General features: G+C 44.6%; 1 protein-coding gene across 22 annotated transcripts in view; it reads right to left on the bottom strand.

Annotated features, from left to right (window-relative positions):
- LOC129862032 (neuronal cell adhesion molecule-like) overlaps positions 1–14,533 on the bottom strand; it is a 127,907-nt gene that overhangs the window by 66,711 nt on the left and 46,663 nt on the right. For 20 of the 22 annotated variants that reach the window (XR_008760712.1, XR_008760711.1, XM_055933323.1 and 17 more), the window contains exon 2: positions 4,677–4,749. The gene's annotated coding sequence lies outside the window, so the exon portion shown is untranslated. Of the gene's footprint in view, positions 1–4,676; positions 4,750–10,198; positions 10,327–14,333; positions 14,526–14,533 lie in introns of those variants that run through there. The other 2 variants (XM_055933325.1, XM_055933324.1) reach the window with 2 other exon arrangements.

Raw genomic sequence — 14,533 nt, 5'->3', positions numbered from 1 at the left:
TCTCTCTATATATATATATGTCTCTCTTTCTCTCTCTCTCTCTCTCTCTCTCTCTCTCTCTCTCTCCCTCCCTCCCTCCCTCTCTCCCCCTTGCACTCATAGAAGTTCAAAAAGAATAAAGACATTACAAATGTCATAGTATGTCCATATACAGTGTTGTAAAAATGTGCAAAAGGTTAAAGTACAAAAGGGAAAATAAATAAGCATAAATATGGGTTGTATTTACCATGGTGTTTGTTCTTCACTGGTTGCCCTTTTCTTGTGGCAACAGGTCACAAATCATGCTGCTGTGATGGCACACTGTGGTATTTCACCCAATAGATATGGGAGTTTATTAAAATTGGGTTTCTTTTCTAGTTCTTTGTGGATCTGTGTAATCTGAGGGAAATATGTGTCTCTGATATGGTCATACATTTGGCAGGAGGTTAGGAAGTGCAGCTCAGTTTCCACCGCATTGTGTGGGCAGTGTGCACATAGCCTGTCTTCTCTTGAGAGCCATGTCTGCCTACGGCAGCCTTTCTCAATAGCAAGGCTATGCTCACTGAGTTTGTACATAGTCAAAGCTTTCCTTAAGTTTGGGTCAGTCACAGTGGTTAGGTCTCTCTCTCTCTCCTCCCCCCTCTCTCTTTCTATCCCCCACGCTCTCTATCCATGTCTCTTCAGGGCGCAGCCAGAGGCTTCAACAAGAAGAGAAGTCAGAGAGCTATTAAAACAGTGCTTTAGTCTGTGTACAGTATCTGTCTGAAGTCACTGTTGTCTTTATCCCATCTGTCTGTATATCAGCTGATCTGGGACCAGCTGAGGTGTGTGTGTGTGTGTGTGTGTGTGTGTGTGTGTGTGTGTGTGTGTGTGTGTGTGTGTGTGTGTGTGTGTGTGTGTGTGTGTGTGTGTGTGTGTGTGTGTGTGTGTGTGTGTGTGTGTGTGTGTGTGTGTGTGTGTGTGTGTGAGACCCCACCTGTGCTACAGCTGATCTCAGCCCTGCTGCTGAGTTAACTCATTGCTTTTCACCAGGGGCGAGCAACCTGCTGCTCTCAGAGATGAAATAATCCCCTGCACCAGGCACTAGCACACAGCGGCAGATTGCATCTAGTAGCTTGGAGGCAGGGACATTGCCTTTTTCACAAGGAAATCTTATATTTGGTTATTTTTAACCTACTGAAGTGTATTGTGGGAGGCTACCATAGTGTAGTGAAGTGGTTCTTACTCAACACCAGATGTACCTTGATTTGATTTCTCATACGGATATAATAATCCTATATTCATGTGTGTTTATCAAACTACAGCAACAAGTTCTGGGTGGGTCTCCTCCTCTCACCCCCCTGTCCCTGCCACCTAGCATCACCTTGTGGGTGGGTCTCCTCCTCTCACCCCCCTGTCCCTGCCACCTAGCATCACCTTTTGGGTGGGTCTCCTCCTCTCACCCCCCTGTCCCTGCCACCTAGCATCACCTTGTGGGTGGGTCTCCTCCTCTCACCCCCCTGTCCCTGCCACCTAGCATCACCTTGTGGGTGGGTCTCCTCCTCTCACCCCCCTGTCCCTGCCACCTAGCATCAAAACACACAAATGCACACAACAATAACACCAAAGCACGTGAGGCGAGGGAACCCCGTAAAAGAGAGCCATGGGTGAAGTGAATAGAAACCTCTGCATCGCTTCTATTCGTCCCTCGGTAATGAATGGTGCCGCTCACAAAGACCCGTTGGTTCACGCCTCACTGTGTTTCAAACTGCTGATTCAGTCTACAGTCCTCACTCTGTGTTCCTCTCTCTCTCTGTTTGTCGACCTCTTTCTCTTTCTGTCTGTCTCTCTTGCCCCCCCCCACACACACCCCCCCTCTCTATCTCAATTCAATTCAATTTCAATTTAAGGGCTTTACTGGCATGGGAAACATATGTTAACATTGCCAAAGCAAGTGAAGTAGATAATATACACAAGTGAAATAAACAATATATATGAACAGTAAACATTACACTCACAGAAGTTCCATTTGAATAAAGACATTACAAATGTCATATTATGTATATATAAAGTGTTGTAACGATGTGCAAATGGTTAAAGTATAAAAGGGAAAATAAATCAACATAAATATGGGTTGTATTTACAATGGTGTTTGTTCTTCACTGGTTGCCCTTTTCTTGTGGCAACAGGTCACAAATCTTGCTCCTGTGATGGCACACTGTGGTATTTCACCCAGTAGATATGGGAGTTCATTAAAATTGGGTTTGTTTTTGAATTCTTTGTGGATCTGTGTAATCTGAGGGAAATATGTGCCTCTAATATGGTCATACATTTGGATTTGGCAGGAGGTTAGGAAGTGCAGCTCAGTTTCCACCTCTTTTTGTGGGCAGTGTGCACATAGCCTGTCTTCTCTTGCAAGCCAGATCTGCCTACGGCGGCCTCTCTCAATTGCAAAGCTATGCTCACTGAGTCTGTACATAGTCAAAGCTTTCCTTAAGTTTGGGTCAGTCTCTCTCTCACCCACTCTATCTCTCTCTCTGGCTCCTGTCCCCTCTGGCCCTCAGCCTCCCCCTCTCTCTCTCTCTCTCTGTTACTTGTTGTGAATGTGTTGGTCAATTCCACTGTGTGTTCCAGGCCAGAGAGGCTGAGTCAACACTTTTGAATGACCACCCCGGCAGAGAGAGAGATAAAAGAGAGAGCGATAGAGAAAGAGAGAGAAAACGGTAAAGAGAGAGGGGGGACAGGGCGAGAGAACGTGGAGAAAGAAAGAGTGTGAAAGATGAACAAAGAGAGAGGATGAGACAGAAAGACAGTGAATGTGTCTTCAGACATTTAGCCGTGAGGGGCTAGATGAGGTCAGAGATTGAAATGTTCCTTTTTACATCTTCCCCTCTCTCTCTCTATCCCCCCCCCCTCTCCCCCCCTCTCTCTCTCTCTGTCACCTCTCTCTATCTCTCTCTCCCCCCCACCTCTCCCCCCTCTCTCTCTCTCTCTCTCTGTCACCTCTCTCTCCCCCCACCTCTCCCCCCTCTCTCTCTCTCTGTCACCTCTCTCCCTCTCTCCCCCCTCTCTCTCTCCATCTCTCTCTCCCCCACCTCTCTCCCCCCCTCTCTCTCTCTGTCTGTCACCTATCTCTCTCTCTCTCTCTCTCTCTCTCTCTCTCTCTCTCTCTCTCTCTCTCTCTCTCTCTCTCTCAGGACATTCTTGGGACGTTGTGTTATGGTACCCTGAATGTCCCCTGAACGTTCTTGGGACATTGTGTCATGGTAGCCTGGAGGTTTTTGTCTAGTTCCCGGTTTGTCCCAGGGAAGCCATCTGATAGTCTCAAAGAAATTACACAGCACCCCTTGTTACTGTTGCCAAGACTACACTCAGCTCTGTAAAAAATACACACAATTATATTTATCATAGTGATTCATAGTGATTCAAAACTTCCAGGGGACCATGACAGAATGTCCCAAGAACGTTCAGGGGATATTCAGGGGACCATGACACAACGTCCCAAGAACGTTCAGGGGACATTCAGGGGACCATGACACAACATCCCAAGAACGTTCAGGGGACCATGACACAACGTCCCAAGAACGTTCAGGGGACCACGACACAACGTCCCAAGAACGTTCTAAAAACATCCCCGGGCCAAACCGGGAACAATAAAAAGTTTCCCTCTAGGCTAGACCACTTTATTGTACAGTGCCACGCTATGATAAAATATGAATGCATTCCATTTAGCATGTTGGCAATATCATAGATGGAGAACTCCTGTGAGAGAGCAGAAACCTCCCAGACAAGCCTAACAGACAGACAGTGGTTTCCATTCACATTAGAAGTGAGAAAATATATTCATGTTTGAGTTTGAGAGCAAGCCAATAACATTCCAAGTATTTGAGGGAAATTAAACTGTTTTGGAAAGAGAGGATGTTGGGTATGAAATGTGGACTGAAAAAATATCCAGCACAAAGAAGCAGGGACGTACAGTATCAGTATGGAGCTACAGTACTGTATGTTAACAGTATGGAGCTACAGTACTGCATGTTGACAGTGTGGAGCTACAGTACTGCATGTTAACAGTATGGAGCTACAGTACTGCATGTTAACAGTATGGAGCTACAGTACTGTATGTTAACAGTATGGAGCTACAGTACTGCATGTTGACAGTATGGAGCTACCGTACTGCATGTTGACAGTGTGGAGCTACAGTACTGCATGTTAACAGTATGGAGCTACAGTACTGTATGTTGACAGTATGGAGCTACAGTACTGTATGTTAACAGTATGGAGCTACAGTACTGTATGTTGACAGTGTGGAGCTACAGTACTGCATGTTAACAGTATGGAGCTACAGTACTGCATGTTAACAGTATGGAGCTACAGTACTGTATGTTAACAGTATGGAGCTACAGTACTGCATGTTGACAGTATGGAGCTACAGTACTGTATGTTGACAGTATGGAGCTACAGTACTGCATGTTGACAGTATGGAGCTACAGTACTGCATGTTAACAGTATGGAGCTACAGTACTGTATGTTGACAGTATGGAGCTACAGTACTGTATGTTGACAGTATGGAGCTACAGTACTGCATGTTGACAGTATGGAGCTACAGTACTGTATGTTGACAGTATGGAGCTACAGTACTGTATGTTGACAGTATGGAGCTACAGTACTGCATGTTGACAGTGTGGAGCTACAGTACTGCATGTTACTGCATAACTTACCAGAGAAGACTCTGTCCACTCCACTCTCCTCTTCAAGAATCTATCTTCCTCTTAATCACTGTTCTTCTTCAACCTGAAAAACAGGGGAGATAAATATAGTCTTAGAAATCAGTATTCATATGCCACTAGCTATATGACCTCTTCCCCTTTCCATCAAACAGAACACCGCTTTACCAATCTAGTCTCTTCCCAGAGCCGCTGTGAGTCTGGCAAACGAGACTATTACCAACCAAATAACAAATGTACTACCCTCCTGATGATGTTTCACAGTGAAATAGTTTTGCAGCGATTTGCATATTTGTGACACAGTTCTGCAATTCCCCTCTCTATGTCTTGTATATCTGAGGGGGAGGCACTCTCTATGTCTCATATATCTATAAACCAGTAATCCTCTTTCATGTTGTCTGCCTTGGACCCCATCCCAGTCACACCATAGTTTACAGACCAGGGACCGGTTTCCCAAAAGCATCTAAAGCAGGGAAGGGCAACTCCTCAGGGGCCAGAGTGGTGTCACACTTTTCCTCCATAACTAGCAAACACAACTGTTTAAACTAATTGTATTCTAAACTGAAGATCATGATTAGTAGATTATTATTATTATTGTGTGTGTGTGTGTGTGTGTGTGTGTGTGTGTGTGTGTGTGTGTGTGTGTGTGTGTGTGTGTGTGTGTGTGTGTGTGTGTGTGTGTGTGTGTGTGTGTGTGTGTGTGTGTGTGTGAGAGTGTGTGTGTGTGTGTGTGTGTGTGTGTGTGTGTGTGTGTGTGTGTGTGTGTGTGTGTGTGTGTGTGTGTGTGTGTGTGTGTGTGTGTGTGTGTGTGTGTGGTGTGTGTGAGAGTGTGTGTGTGTGTGTGTGTGTGTGTGTGTGTGTGTGTGTGTGTGTGTGTGTGTGTGTGTGTGTGTGTGTGTGTGTGTGTGTGTGTGTGTGTGTGTGTGTGTGTGTATATGTGTGACTGTGTGTGTGTATAGTGTGAGTGTGTGTGTGTATATGTGTGTATATGTGTGAGTGTGTGAGTGTGTATATGTGTGGGGCTAGCTACATAACCGAAGGCTTTTCTGAGACTCAAGGGCTTCTCTCCAAATAACTATGTCACGGTAAACACTAAGACACTCACTGGAATCCATATCCAAAATGATTGAAGAAGCCAATCCAATTTAGTTCCAGCAAAGCATATTGATATCAGAGAGCTGCAGAGACCCCGTGGTAATACACCGCCGTTCATTTCCCCTGGCAACATACACTATATGTATACAAAGGTATGTGGACACCCCTTCAACTTAGTGGATTCGCTTATTTCAGCCACACCCGTTGCTGACAGGTGTATAAAATTGAGCACACAGCCATGCAATCTCCATAGACAAACATAGGCAGTAGAACATCCTTAGTGAGGAGCTCAGTGACACCGTCATAGCATGCCATCTTTCCAACAAGTCAGTTCATCTGTAAGTGCTGTTATTGTGAAGTGGAAACGTCTAGGAGCAAAAACAGCTCACCCGCGAAGTGGTAGGTCACACAAGCTCACAGAACGAGACCACCGAGTGTTGAAGCGTGTAGCGTGTAAAAATCGTCTGTCCTCAGATTGCAACACTCACTACCGAGTTCCAAACTGCCTCTGGAAGTAACGTCAGCACAATAACTGTTCGTCGGAAGCTTCATGAAATGGGTTTCCAGCCACACATAAGCCTAAGATCACTATACGCAATGCCAAGCGTCACCTGGACTGGTGTAAAGCTCACCGCCATTGGACTCCGGAGCGCTGGAAATGCATTCACTGGTGTGAAGAATCACAGGTGTCCACATACTTTTGGTCATGTAGTGTAGCTACACATTGTTTTGTACCACATTCCCATCAGATAAATGGTAATAGGAAAGTAAACATTCAGCCTCCTTTACAAAACATATCATCTACAGTACCTCCTATTGTAGGAAAGAATATGTATTCAATCCTATGAGATAGTTTTACTTTGTCTGTCTTGGCTGTATGAGATACCTTCACGTAGTCCTATGTGTGGTAGTTAGGAGCTTATGGATCGACCATTTGTAAGTCATGATTATGAGTGTCATGGACTCATCTAACCTTCATTAATCATCATATAACAACCTCTGAATCCACTGAACCACGGAATATCAGAGCTTGAAATACAAATTCAAAATGTCACAATTAACCTTCTTTCTTTGTCATTCTGTCAGGCAGACCTACCGCCCCCTCATACAGACAGGCAGACAGACAGGCAGAGAGGTTGACAGGTGGCTAGCTAGCAGACCTACCGCCCCCTCATACAGACAGGCAGACAGACAGGCAGAGAGGTTGACAGGTGGCTAGCTAGCAGACCTGGGTTCAGTACCAGTATTCGAGCTGTGTTTGATTGAGCTTTAAACTGAATGACAGCCAGACCGGCAGCTTTAGACAGACACCACACAACACCCAGCTGACCTCGGGTCTGTCTCTCCACCACCACCGCTGCCACGGTGATTGAGATGGAGCTGAAGGTAAGTGGAACAGAAATAGCAGAGACAGACAGACACAGACAGACAGACAGACAGACAGACAGACAGACAGACAGACAGACAGACAGACAGACAGACAGAGAGTGAGGAGGAGTGGGTACAAAGGAGGACTTGTGGGCTACAGAATGTTTCATAGGGAGAGAGGCACAATGCATAGAATACTCCTGTGCCAAAAGCAGTCAGTTGGTAAGAGAGTGGTGCTAGCAGCACTTCCAAGGGAGAGGCACAATGCCTTAAGTAGTTCAGAGCATAAACCACTCTGTTCCCATTTGAAATCACTCCCCCAAACTGCAACAACATTCTGCCATTATCCTACCACCATGCAATCACTGTGTGAACTGAATGGCAATAACTAAGACACCACTTTTTTTTAAATTCTACATGGGAAATCTGTGTGCCAAAAGCACCCACTCAAACGCTCTCCCACTTCAGTTCTAACCCTCCTAAACACTACATTACCATATTCCCACCATCCTGCTTTTACACTACCTGCAGACGAGCAATTACTATGACACAAGCACAAGAGAGACATAGAGAGAGACAGAAAGAGAGAGAGACAGAGAGAGAAACAGAGGCAGAGAGAGATACAGAGGCAGAGAGAGAAACGGAGAGAGAGACAGAGATACACAGAGAGACAGAGAGAGAGAGAGAGAGAGAAATAGAGAGAGACAGAGAGGCAGAGAGAGACAGAGAGAGAGGCAGAGAGAAAAACAGAGGCAGAGAGAGAGACGGAGAGAGAGACGGAGAGAGAGACGGAGAGAGACAGAGAGAGACGGAGAGAGACAGAGAGAGACAGAGAGACAGAGATACAGAGAGAGAGAGAGACAGAAATAGAGAGAAATATAGAGAGACAGAGAGGCAGAGAGAGACGCAGAGAGAGAGATTACTTCATTTGGCACGACGGCCTGCTATACAAATTGATGGAAAGTGGTGTTGGGGGAAAAACATACGACATTATAAAATCCATGTACACAAACAACAAGTGTGTGGTTAAAATTGGCAAAAAACACATACATTTCTTTCCACAGGGCCAGTGGGTGAGACAGGGATGCAGGTTAAGCCCCACCCTCTTCAACATATATATCAACAAATTGGCGAGGGCACTAGAACAGTCTGCAGCACCCGGCCTCACCCTACTAGAATCTGAAGTCAAATGGTTGTCTACTGGTTGCTGATGGGCACTGATAGTAAATCTCAGTAAGACAAAAATCAAGGTAGCCTAGTCAAATAATTAACCGTTACTCTCTTGCGGGAATTCCACTAACGGTCCGTATGTAGCCAAACGTAGCTGCTGCTCATGTTGGTATCTGTACTGACGGCGCAAAAGCCATGACAGGGAGACATAGTGGAGCGGTAACGCACACACACGCAGTTGCTCCCGACGCCACCTGGGTACACTGCAGCATCCACCGAGAGGCTCTTGTTGCCAAGGGAATGCCTGACAGCTTGAAAGATGTTATGAACACTACAGTGAAAATGGTTAACTTTGTGAAATTAAGGTCCCTGAACTCTTGTGTATTTTCAGCACTATGCAATGATATGGGCAGCGACCATGTAACGCTTTTACAACATACGCTGCGCTGGTTATCAAGTGGCAAAGTATTGCATTTTTTTAAATTGAGAGACAAGTTTAAAGTTTTCTTTACTGACCATAATTTTCACTTGTCTGACCGCTTGCATGACGACGAGTTTCTCACACGACTGGCCTATCTGGGTGATGTTTTTTCTCGCCTGAATGATCTGAATGTAGGATTACAGGGACTCTCCACAACTATATTCAAGGTGCGGGACAAAATTGAGGCTAAGAGAGAGAGAGAGCGAGAGAGAGAGAGCGAGAGAGAGCGAGAGAGAGAGCGAGAGAGAGAGCGAGAGAGAGAGCGAGAGAGAGAGCGAGAGAGAGAGCGAGAGAGAGCGAGAGAGAGCGAGAGAGAGCGAGAGAGAGAGAGCGAGAGAGAGAGCGAGAGAGAGCGAGCGAGAAGGAGCGAGCGAGCGAGAGTGAGCGAGAGCGAGAGCGAGAGAGAGAGAGAGAGAGAGAGAGAGAGAGAGAGAGCGACCACACCTTCTTAATGAGAGTGTTGTGTTAGTTTTTTTCTCAAGGCTGTGTGTCTCCTTCAAATGCAGGATCTTAATTTGACCCCTTTCACATTGTATACAAACACAGCTGGAAGCGATGTTGGTATACAATGCACACTGTACTTACATTGCACGTTATGTAGGCTACACAACCAAGTCCTAGATCCAGTCTCATGTCAGAATTAGACGTTCATCCATGTTTCTCAAACGTCAAATTTCGAAGTTGTTACGAACGTCAAGTTAAGGTTAGGTATTAACTACGATTTTTTTAAGGTTAGGCATTAACTCAGAATGGTTAAGGTATGGGTTAAGGTTTAGGCATTAACTCAGAATGGTTAAGGTATGGGTTACGTTTAGGCATTAACTCAGAATGGTTAAGGTATGGGTTACGTTTAGGCATTAACTCAGAATGGTTAAGGTATGGGTTAAGGTTTAGGCATTAACTCAGAATGGTTAAGGTATGGGTTAAGGTTTAGGCATTAACTCAGAATGGTTAAGGTATGGGTTAAGGTTAGGCATTAACTCAGAATGGTTAAGGTATGGGTTAAGTTTAGGCATTAACTCAGAATGGTTAAGGTATGGGTTAAGGTTAGGCATTAACTCAGAATGGTTAAGGTATGGGTTAAGGTTAGGCATTAACTCAGAATGGTTAAGGTATGGGTTAAGTTTAGGCATTAACTCAGAATGGTTAAGGTATGGGTTAAGGTTAGGCATTAACTCAGAATGGTTAAGGTATGGGTTAAGTTTAGGCATTAACTCAGAATGGTTAAGGTATGGGTTAAGTTTAGGCATTAACTCAGAATGGTTAAGGTATGGGTTAAGGTTAAGGGTTCAAACTGAAATCTTTAAAAAACTTTATATTGCTGGATTCAAACACGCAACCTTTGACACCAGAGGCAGATGATTACACACATCCGCAACGCTTTAGCAAAAGCGAAACCTACTTGAAGGTAGCAGCGCTCAATGTTGCCCCTAGTGCCCGGTTTCCACGTCATCTCCCGACGTCCTCAGACATGGATGGAGGTCGAATACTGACTTGTATTACGGTGACTTGGCTGAGGCTACATGCAGGCTACAGACACAGACAGACAGACAGACAGACAGACAGACAGACAGACAGACAGACAGACAGACAGACAGACAGACAGACAGACAGACAGACAGACAGCTTTTATTTCTTTCATCACATTCCCAGCGGGTCAGAAGTTTACATACACTCAATTAGTATTTGGTAGCATTGCCTTTAAATTGTTTAACTTGGGTCAAACGTTTTGGGTAGCCTTCCACAAGCTTCCCACAATAAGTTGGGCCCATTCTTCCTGACAGAGCTGTTGTAACTGAGTCTGGTTTTTAGGCCTCCTTGCTCACACACGCTTTTTCAGTTCTGCCGCCCACACATTTTCCATAGGATTGAGGTCAGGGCTTTGTGATGGCCACTCCAATACCTTGACTTTGATGACCTTAAGCCATTTTGCCACAACTTTGGAAGTATGCTTGGGGTCATTGTCCATTTGGAAGACCCATTTGTGACCAAGCTTTAACTTCCTGACTGATGTCTTGAGATGTTGCTTCAATATATCAACATGATTTTCCTTTCCTCATGATACCATCTATTTTGTGAAGTGCACCAGTTCGTCCTGCAACAAAGCACCCTCACAATATGATGCTGCCACCCCCGTGTTTCACGGTTGGGATGGTGTTCTTCGGCTTGCAAGCCTCCCCCTTTTTCATCCAAACATAACGATGGTCATTATAGCCAAACAGTTCTATTTTTGTTTCATCAGACCAGAGAACTTTTCTCCAAAAAGTACGATCTTTGTTCCCATGGGCAGTTGCCAACCGTAGCCTGGATTTTTTATTGCGGTTTTGGAGCAGTGGCTTCTTCCTTGCTGAGCGGCCTTTCAGGTTGTCGATATAGGACTCGTTTTACTGTGGATATAGAACCTTTTGTACCTGTTTCCTCCAGCATCTTCACAAGGTCTTTTGCTGTTGTTCTGGGATTGATTTGCACGTTCATCTCTAGGAAACAGAACGCGTCTCCTTCCTGAGCAGTATGACGGCTGCGTGGTCCCATGGTGTTTATACTTGCGTGCTATTGTTTGTACAGATGAACGTGGTACCTTCAGGCATTTGTAAATTGCTCCCAAGGATGAACCAGACTTGTGGAGGTCTCTAATTTTCTTGCTGATTTCTTTTGATTTTCCCATAATGTCAAGCAAAGAGGCACTGAGTTTGAAGGTAGGCCTTGAAATACATCCACAGGTACACCTCCAATTGACTCAAATGATGTCAGAAGCTGTGTTAGAGAGAGAGAGAGAGAGAGAGAGAGAGAGAGAGAGAGAGAGAGAGAGAGAGAGAGAGAGAGAGAGAGAGAGAGAGGAGGCTGGTAATGATACTGTGTTAGAGAGAGAGGAGGCTGGTAATGATACTGTGTTAGAGAGAGAGAGAGAGAGAGAGAGAGAGAGAGAGAGAGAGAGAGGAGGCTGGTAATGATACTGTGTTAGAGAGAGAGGAGGCTGGTAATGATACTGCGTTAGAGAGAGAGGAGGCTGGTAATGATACTGTGTTAGAGAGAGAGAGAGGTATCTTGCTTCTTCACACTCTGATATCACTTCTCTCTCACTAGAAACCCTGGAGTCTCAGTGCTGCAGAGCTGCAGACAAGCTCTGAGAAGCTTCTAGTGGAAACCAATATATATCTTGTGTTATTAATAAGCTACTGCATATTAAACAACGGTTGTTGATTAGTATGGCTGCATGTTGCAGCAATAGGACCTAGGTCTAGTGTGTGTTGTGAGAGAGGAAAAGATTTTCATAGCAAACCCTGATCCCCCGCATGGAGAGTAAAGGAATTGCTCTTTTTCAGGGACTCACAAAGCTCATTTGAATTTCCTGATCCAGTAGGAAAATGTTCTGCAACAATAGAGTGATACAGTTAAGATTTTAATCTGCATCAAACAACAACAGAGAGGAGATGAGAGCTTCTGTCTGCAGCACTGCAGCCTGCCTGTGGCTGCAGGGTTTCTAACGAGAGAGAGGTAATATCAGAGCGTAAAGAAGCAGATACCTATATCTCATTACCAGCCTCCTCTCTCTCTAACACAGTATCATTACCAGCCTCCTCTCTCTCTCTCTCTCTCTCTAACACAGTATCATTACTAGCCTCCTCTCTCTCTCTCTCTCTCTAACACAGTATCATTACCAGCCTCCTCTCTCTCTCTCTCTCTCTCTCTCTAACACAGTATCATTACCAGCCTCCTCTCTCTCTCTCTCTCTCTCTAACACAGTATCATTACTAGCCTCCTCTCTCTCTCTCTCTCTCTAACACAGTATCATTACCAGCCTCCTCTCTCTCTCTCTCTCTCTCTCTAACACAGTATCATTACCAGCCTCCTCTCTCTCTCTCTCTAACACAGTATCATTACCAGCCTCCTCTCTCTCTGTCTAACACAGTATCATTACCAACCTCCTCTCTCTCTAACACAGTATTATAATCAGACTCCTCTCTCTCTCTCTCTAACACAGTATCATTACCAACCTCCTCTCTCTCTCTAACACAGTATCATTACCAGCCTCCTCTCTCTCTCTCTCTCTAACACAGTATCATTACCAACCTCCTTTCTCTCTAACACAGTATTATAATCAGACTCCTCTCTCTCCTAACAGTATCATTACCAGCCTCCTCTCTCTCTCTGTCTAACACAGTATCATTACCAACCTCCTCTCTCTCTAACACAGTATTATAATCAGACTCCTCTCTCTCTCTCTCTAACACAGTATCATTACCAACCTCCTCTCTCTCTCTAACACAGTATCATAATCAGACTCCTCTCTCTCTCTCTAACACAGTATCATTACCAACCTCCTTTCTCTCTAACACAGTATTGTAATCAGCCTCCTCTCTCTCTATCACGGTATCATTACCAGCCTCCTCTCTCTCTCTCTCTATCACAATCAGCCTCCTCTCTCTCTAACACAGTATCGTAATCAGCCTCCTCTCTCTCTCTAACACAGTATCATTACCAACCTCCTCTCTCTCTAACACAGTATTATAATCAGACTCCTCTCTCTCTCTAACACAGTATTATAATCAGACTCCTCTCTCTCTCTCTCTAACACAGTATCATTACCAACCTCCTCTCTCTCTCTAACACAGTATTATAATCAGACTCCTCTCTCTCTAACACAGTATCATTACCAACCTCCTCTCTCTCTAACACAGTATTGTAATCAGCCTCTTCTCTCTCTATCACAGTATCATTACCAGCCTCCTCTCTCTCTCTCTCTCTAACACAGTATCATAATCAGACTCCTCTCTCTCTCTCTCTAACACAGTATCATTACCAACCTCCTTTCTCTCTAACACAGTATCATAATCAGACTCCTCTCTTTCCTAACAGTATCATTACCAGCCAAAGAGGACGAGAAAGAATTGTATCCATCACACTTTCATTCATGAATTTACATTAAGGGAACGTGACTCCATAACTCAGAGCTACGAGTGTTTCTCTCCCACACAACCCTCCATCATCATCATAATAATAATGAGTTGATATTCAGCAACAACAAAAAAAAAACAATGACATTTTGATATGCTGCTTGTGGAAATCCAGGTTATTCAGAATCCTAACGACACCGTGAAAAACGCCTTCAGAGAAGAAAACATTATGCCAAGCACGAACTACTAACTCAAAGCATACAGAATGTACTCAAGTAATCTGTAAATAGTCTATGTTTTCAATAGATAACATTACAGGTCAATGACGCCAAAGGCCCCAAGAACCCGCTGAGGTTACATTACATTGACTCATCACATACACTGCTGCTACTGTTTATCTATCCTGTTGCTCAGTCACTTTATTTCTAGGTATATTTACATATCTACCTCAATTACCTCGTACCCCTGCACATCGACTCGGCACTACTACTTTTATTATTACGTTTTATTACTTTTCTATTATTTCTCTATTTTGTTTCTCTCTGTATTGTTGGGAAGGGCCCCGTAAGTAACCATTTCACTGTTCGTCTACACCTGTTGTTTTACGAAGCATGTGAAAAATAACATTAGATTTTACATTACCTGTCTCTCTGCTGCGGTCTGCAAGAACAAATCTTCCCAGAGTGTGTGTGTCCCCGATGTGTGTGTGTGTGTGTCCAGTGTGTGTGTGTGTGTGTGTGTCCAGTGTGTGTGTCCTGTGTGTGTGAAAGAGCAAAGTTCCCAGTGGCTGTGTATACCACGTTGTGTTTGTCTGGTGGAACTAACACTGCTAGAGGAACAGT

The sequence above is a fragment of the Salvelinus fontinalis genome, chromosome 9 (genome assembly GCF_029448725.1).
Source record: "Salvelinus fontinalis isolate EN_2023a chromosome 9, ASM2944872v1, whole genome shotgun sequence".
In the NCBI taxonomy this organism is placed as follows: Eukaryota; Metazoa; Chordata; class Actinopteri; order Salmoniformes; family Salmonidae; genus Salvelinus; species Salvelinus fontinalis.
The sequence above is the reverse complement of the archived record's forward strand: the minus strand, read 5'-3'. Positions and strand labels throughout refer to the sequence as shown.